The following is a 7027-nucleotide window of genomic DNA, read 5'->3' as shown; positions in this document are numbered from 1 at the left end:
TTTTTAAGTCAAAACAATCTAAACTTCATTTGTTGAAGGCAAGATATGAAGGTGGCATTGATACCCGTGCCAACAAGTCCTGCAAAGGATCGTGAGGCTTTCACACATAGCAGACAGGCATAACCAGGTTTTATATCCATAGCGTGTTGCATGAAGAGTTTTGCAATTCAATCTGACTGATGGCCCAAACACATGGAAACAGTCATGGAGGTTGGAGAACAGCTGAAGACACCACATGGATTCTGAGATGGGCACCTGGACCTCCCTCTCACCCCAGAGCAGGATGCACCACAGCTGAGTGATACATCCACAGCTGCCAAACCGGACACCCAGGAAACACAGGTAATTTGGATATCCTACTTATTTCTGGTTTTCTTTGTTTGTTTGTTTTTCCCAGATGAGTAATATTGCATCTGTGAGCAAAAAAGTGTAAGGATTGCTGTGAACAACAGGAAACTCATGCCTGAAAGGATCATCACAGCAATATTTACTTCAGCCTGCGGAGATCTCTGCCTGGCTGAGATTTGCTGTTATGCACCAAAACAAGTTGCAGGGAAGGGAAAATATAAATGTTATCAATACGGTGTCTGAAACGAGGCCTCAGATTATGAAGCAGTTGTGAAGGTGAAAGTTGGAAACATAGAGGAGGAAAACAGAAATAAACAAAGGAACATGCTGGGCTGTATAGGAGGAGTTGGACTGGTAAGAAGCTGAAGTAGCTGATGTGGGGTGCATAGCCTGATCACTGGTGGCATTTGGGTCCCTCATGGATTTGCACAGGGTCACCAGCTGGTTACACAGGGAAACAGATGGACCACATGATTATCTGGAAAAGGCACAACAGTCACTGCTGGATGTGTAAGTCTATAGTGATGCTGAAGGGCAGCAGAGATCATGAATTACTTATTGAAAAGATGACGGATGCATTGAAGCCCAAGGGAAAGACAGGCGATGCTGGAGTTAAATTTGATCCTGCAAAGTTAAAAGACAAGTCTTTGAGAGGGACAGAGGAGATAATGCTTGGGGAGCATTTCAGGCCATTACTGTGGAATGATAAAGAATTCTCAGTAGAGACCAGATGGGAAATATTTAAGGAAGCAATAGAGAACACAGTAGGGAACTTACTGGGAGGCCTAAGCAAACAAGGAGGAGCTGGACAAACATCAAAACAAAAGCATTAGAGGGAAAATGCAAACAGAGCCAAGGATTATGGGAGAGTGGAAACAAAAGCACAAAACAAAGCGTAGTAAAAAAATTCCAAAGGCAAGTAAACCTCTTTAGGTTATAGAGAAGCACCAGGAAAATAAGGTGTGAAATTGAGATGGAAGAAGATTGTGTTCAATGGGAACAACAGTGTGCCTGTGCTAAGAGCACCAAGAGGAATCCTGATGGCCTGGGAGAAAATGTAAGGGAGAAGGCGGAGCCATGGAAAGAGCAATTGGCTGAACACTCTTATAACCATCCCTGGAGGGATTGAAAAGATGTGTAAATGTGACTTTTAGGGATATGGTTTAGTGGTGAGCTTGGCAGTGCCGGGTTCAGTTGGCATCAATCACCTTAGAGGTCTTTCCCAGATAAAGGATTCTATGATCTACCTGGATACAACCACCCCAGACCCAGACTGAGAGTTTGGCTTATAAAACAAAAAAAGGCATCAATTCAGCTGACAACATAGAAGGGATTATACAGCAGCCCTTCCATCCTTTTTAGCAACATATGTCACCACAGAACTGTTAGAGATCACCCTACAACTAAGGAAAAGAGGAGGGCTCAAAACTAATGCACATTACTGCCACCAGTGAAACTATAAAGACATAAATTAAAGTGCAGTGGGGAAAATCCAATGGAAGCAACTGAGGAATGGTTAAAGTAAATTGTACAGGAAGCAAGCAGTGAAAAATGCTGAAATGTGGGAAGGATTAGATTAAATATCCATGCTCTGACTATGAGTACAAAAGGAGTAAGGACGGTGATTAAAGGTGCTTTTGACAATCTTTATTTTGAGAGATGCACCATGGAGAGTAAGAAAATTAGACATTTTTCAGCTAAAAGCATTGTAACTACAGTTGTTCTGTGGAGCAGTAAGAGTAGGGAGGAAGTTAAGTAATGGCCTCAAGACAGAAAGCTGCTTTCCTCATCTTCCCACATTGTGTAGTAACAACCCAAACTGAGACGAATCTCATGACAATGGGTGTTATACCATCAAGATCCTTATCTTATGGAAATGACACCAAGCAATTACACAAGCTTGCAATAATTGCTGAAGTGACTGCTGCAGGAGTAAAGACAGCAATAGGAGAGAGAAATTGGAAGAGAACTAAAAGATTAATTTGTATTTCTCAGGCAGTGCATGCATACCTGAGATCTTCCTCCAGAAGAGGTTTTGAAAGACATATTCCTTCGGTAATGCTGCTTTGCAGAAAATCACTTACTCAGAGACTAAGGTATCTTCATGGGGATGTATCAGCCTTAGGCACCTGCAGCACTGCCCTGGGCAGCTGGATCCCCTGCCCTCAGCCAAGTGTGTATCAAACAGAAGGAACTGTGGATGTCTTTGGGCAAAAGCAGATGCAGGGTAGAGCCATTTTAGATTAATAAAGGAAAAAAAGAAGAGAGGGCTCAGGTCAAAAGAAGACAAGAACCAAAGAGAAAATTGGAACAGCTTTAAGGAACCCTGGTCTCAGCTAACCACTCATTCATCTAAATAATGCCTAAAATATTAACAATTTGGACAATAGAGTCCAGTAGCCTCACTAAAGCACTCAGGGGGAGAAGATTATAGGAAGACCCAGCAGAAAATTATTGTATTATTCAGGGGAAAAGATAATCTGTCAAGATACCCAGCTTTGTTGGCAATACAGCCTCTTCACATCTGGCACAGACAAATGTGGTTTTAGAATAGCAGGAATAATAATCACAAACCCCACCAGCACAGCAAAGTTGCACTTCAGGTGTTTATATGTCATTCACAGTGCTGCTTCCTGGAAATGTGCCTCCCAGTAAAACAGAGCTGCCTTATATTCCTCAGCTTTTATCTTGGGATAACTCAGACACTTCCACTACTGCCAGAAGGGAAATGCAGCTTTTCTCTCCCGTGGAGTCCACTCTTTGCTGTGCAGCTCCCTGGAACACTCTGAGTCATCAGTATGCTTCAGAGAAAACCAGGGGGCTTAGGGTTTGGAATTTGGGATTTGAAATTTGGGTAGAGAGTGATTTCCTGGGGAGCTTTGCTGCCGGCAGCAGAGGAAAAGGAAGTGAAGGATGGAGATGAAACTGACCAAATAGGTAGGGTTTTACCCACAGATATGAAATATGGTAATCGTCAAAAAATCAACAAAACCTTCTGGGCCTTTATGCCTTGCTAGCTTAGTCCCACTGAGACAGAAAACATCACATTTCCAGCAGTAAAACCTTTTACCCCCATCCTATCCAGTTGTGTATAACTATATCTTGTGTTACGGAGGCAGCTTTCATCCTTCCATTGCCAGTGTTTACATCCTCATTAATTTAGGCAGAGCAATTGTGTCTTCATTCAGCTTCTGTTTGGCAAGAAAAGTCAAGCAAGACTCACACCTTCAACCTACACATTTACCCCTTGAGGAGTAGTGGATGAACAAAAGGAAGGCAACACACCGAGCTCAGTGCCCAGGAGGGAAAACAAGAGGACCATAGCTTGCTGCACCATGAAACCAGCTTCTCATTGCTGGACGTCCTCAGGTCATGCTTGTCAAGGTTGGTGTTAAGTCAGGAAGACGTCAGGGGCTTCAGCAAGTTCCTTCCCTCTCTGCATCCTCTTCCAATCAAAAGATGCGTGTGCCTGTTCCTGCTCTTCACAGAAGGCACCATGACTTATTAATCCAGCTATCATGTCAGTGGAGCCTTCTGCTGCTCTTATCTCTTGCAGCAGAAATAAAGTCTACTTGTTGATGAGGGACTGCAAGGCTGGATACAAGCTCTGGTAGCAGCTAATGCCACCCCACACATCTTTCTGTGAGGAAGACCAGCTTCTGAATTTATCTTTAAATCTCAGGCTTTCTCTGAAGCTCACTTTATAATACCATGGAATCCTAGAATGGGATGGGTTGGAAGCACCTTTAAGATCACCTCACTTCAACCCCCCTGCCATGTGGGGACAGCTTCCACTGCACCAGGTTGCTCCAATCCCCATGGCATCTTGGCCTTAAACACTTTTAGGGGATGGGGCACCCACATCTTCTCTGGGCAGCCTGTGTTGGTGCCTCACCCCCCCCACCATAACAAGTTTCTTATATAACGAATATCTAATCTAAACCCATCCTCACTTCAGTTAAGGATGATGTAAATCTTCTAAGCACTGCTGACAACTGTCTTCTTGTTTCATTACAACCCCATCCTTGGGTTCACAAGGTTTCTGGTATTGATGAGCATACATTTTGGAGCATGAACAAACAGCCAATGGATCAATGCTCGTTGGGACAAACTTGCTGAGATGAAATATTGGCTTCATTTGTTAAACTTTAATGATTGACCTGCCTGGCAAAGCCGAGAAAGCAATAACTCCCATTTCTCTAGGCAAGTCCAGCTATTGGGTAATTACACGTTAAGCTCAATGAACATTGTTTCTTTAAAAGCATTTCCTTGCCACTCAGTTAAAAGTTCCTGTAATTAAACCTCAGAGGAACACATCACAGATTTAAGGTCTGAGGTTTGAATGACAGCTTCCCCCGGCAGCTTCTTCCCTCATGGAGATGCCAACTCATTTATATGTCCTTTGGGGAACTGGGCAATGAGAGGAGACTGCAGCCTAAACAGAGTATCTATTAAAGCAGGAAAAGATGCATATGTCATCTTGTCTGAGATACATACCATGCTCGGTTACCATGGCAATGGACAGTATAGGTAGCTTCAGGGGAGTAAAAGAGTGATTAGCGGACAGATAAGGGGCAGGACTAAGCTGTGCCCTCTCTAGTCAGAGTATTTTCATTAAGATTACAAGAAGCAAGATCTAGATATTAGACAGTAGGTGTTTGCATTCTTGTCTTAATCTAACTTTAAAAGTATCAGTGACAAGGGCATCCCTTGGTTCCCTCAGCAGGCAATTCCACCAGATGAAAGATTTTCACAGTATCTGGCCTCCTGTTGTCTTTATTTCCCACTCTATAGTGCTTAATCTTCTCAATTGACAAGCTGAAGCGTGCCAAATCAATATTTTCTTTTGAAATTTGGCTGTTCAAAGGCTAACTTCATCGAGTAATGATTTTGTGCTTTGGGGTAAAAAGTTCCTTCGAAGGCTTCAGTGCACAGGTGAATTTTTCTTTTCAAATTAAAAGAAAAAAATTAATAATAATTTTAGCTGGGACAAGAGAAAAGTAGAAGAATAGAAAAAATGCTGTCTTTTATTGGGACTGGAGTTATTTTGGTCCTTTAGCCTGGTTTGTGAACAAAATGATGCCTACACAGTCTTTTGCCTAGAGTTTAAACATCAACATTTTTAAGCATGTTGGCCATTATCATCCACTTTCAGAAAATGGTCTTTGCCACTCTCTGGGGGGCAGGAAGTTCCTACAAGTTTCGTTAATATCATCAACCAGGGAAAAGGAGAATTCAAGGCAAATTAAAGGAGAATTAAATGCAAATTAATCTATCTTAATGGGTCCCTTAATGGAAAGACAATTTCTTTTTCATCCTGCAAGGCAGCAGCCAACTAATCAGCCAGAAAATACCTATTGGTCCACCAGCCAGTACTCAGGGCCCTACCAGCATGGCTGGAGTTTGCCCTTTCCTGACCAAAACTGCGGGGGACACTGGGAGAACTGCAAGATGCAAATGTTCATGGGACCAGGAAACCACTGCTCATGCAGTGAGACAAGTTTGTCAACATCTTTCTCTAACAACAGCATTTAAAATATAAAAATCATCTAAATCTCGTCTATTGTTTCCTTTTTCTCCTCAATACATGTTGCTGCAGGGCTTGTTTCAGCAATGGACTTGTACCCACACATTTAACAAAAGCCTTGGGTGTTTAGTGAAACCCGTGATCCTCTGTAGATGTGAAATCAATGGAGCTTCAACAAATTCAAAATATTATGTGTGTTTAAGAGCTTTCTGGGATGAAAGCTGGACTTCGGAGTCTTGAATCAAAGAACTCCAAAGGGCTCTTCCAGCCTAAGGTTTTCTTTAAGTTCGGATCTGAAGATCTGTGTCTGTAGTCTGTATGCACAGTTGACAGCTTTTACCTTGTTCCTCCCTGATTCTCACCTTGTCAATGTAAATTAGCCTTATTTTGCAGACCAGAATTCTAAGGAATTTTCCAGTCTCTGTTTTTTTCTGGATAAAGGACCTGAACCTATGCATCAATATCTTTGGGGATGGGATGTCCAAAGCATCTTGCAGCATCGAGTAGGGTGTAAATTACCCGAACACACCACTCAGACTCTTTCATTGTGGATGGGTGGATTAAATATGTGCCAGGCAGTCTGGCTTTGAATTCAAAGATTTCTACCTTCTCAAAATGATTCTGTTTCTATCCATTTTATATGGGGAACAGAGACAAAGAAACCTCTGAGTATTTAGGATCCAAGGACATGGAACTGAGCAAAAATCCCGACAGGGTGTTAGAAGGATGCAAACACCCCTTCAATTTACAGTTACAGGTTGATTTCTTGTTATCAATTGAAACAGCTCCAAAAAAACTGTGAAGAAAAACAAATATAAAAATCCCTGTGCTTTCTTTCCTTCCTTGTGTGACCTTATGAGCCTTCATGACTCCAGGTAGCATTCGACATAGATGAGGATGTGACCTTTCAATAGCAGAATGAACTCAATCCACCAATACCATTGCAGAAACAGGTCTTGAAAGCATGACAGAGTTTTTCCACTTGTTGGCCCCAGAGCTTAACCATGGATCATAGCAGTAAAATCTCAGGATACACTGATTTGAACTAAGCAATCCTAAATATTTATTAATTGAAGAGCTAAATATTGACTTCGTGTCAATGTGAAGTAAATATCTCAATGAGAGTCTCAACATTTATAAAAAAGAAACAAA

This window comes from Pseudopodoces humilis, chromosome 2 (assembly GCF_049639895.1).
Source record: "Pseudopodoces humilis isolate 2021_Gansu_Grassland_sample_001 chromosome 2, ASM4963989v1, whole genome shotgun sequence".
Lineage (NCBI taxonomy): Eukaryota > Metazoa > Chordata > Aves > Passeriformes > Paridae > Pseudopodoces > Pseudopodoces humilis.
The sequence above is the reverse complement of the archived record's forward strand: the minus strand, read 5'-3'. Positions refer to the sequence as shown.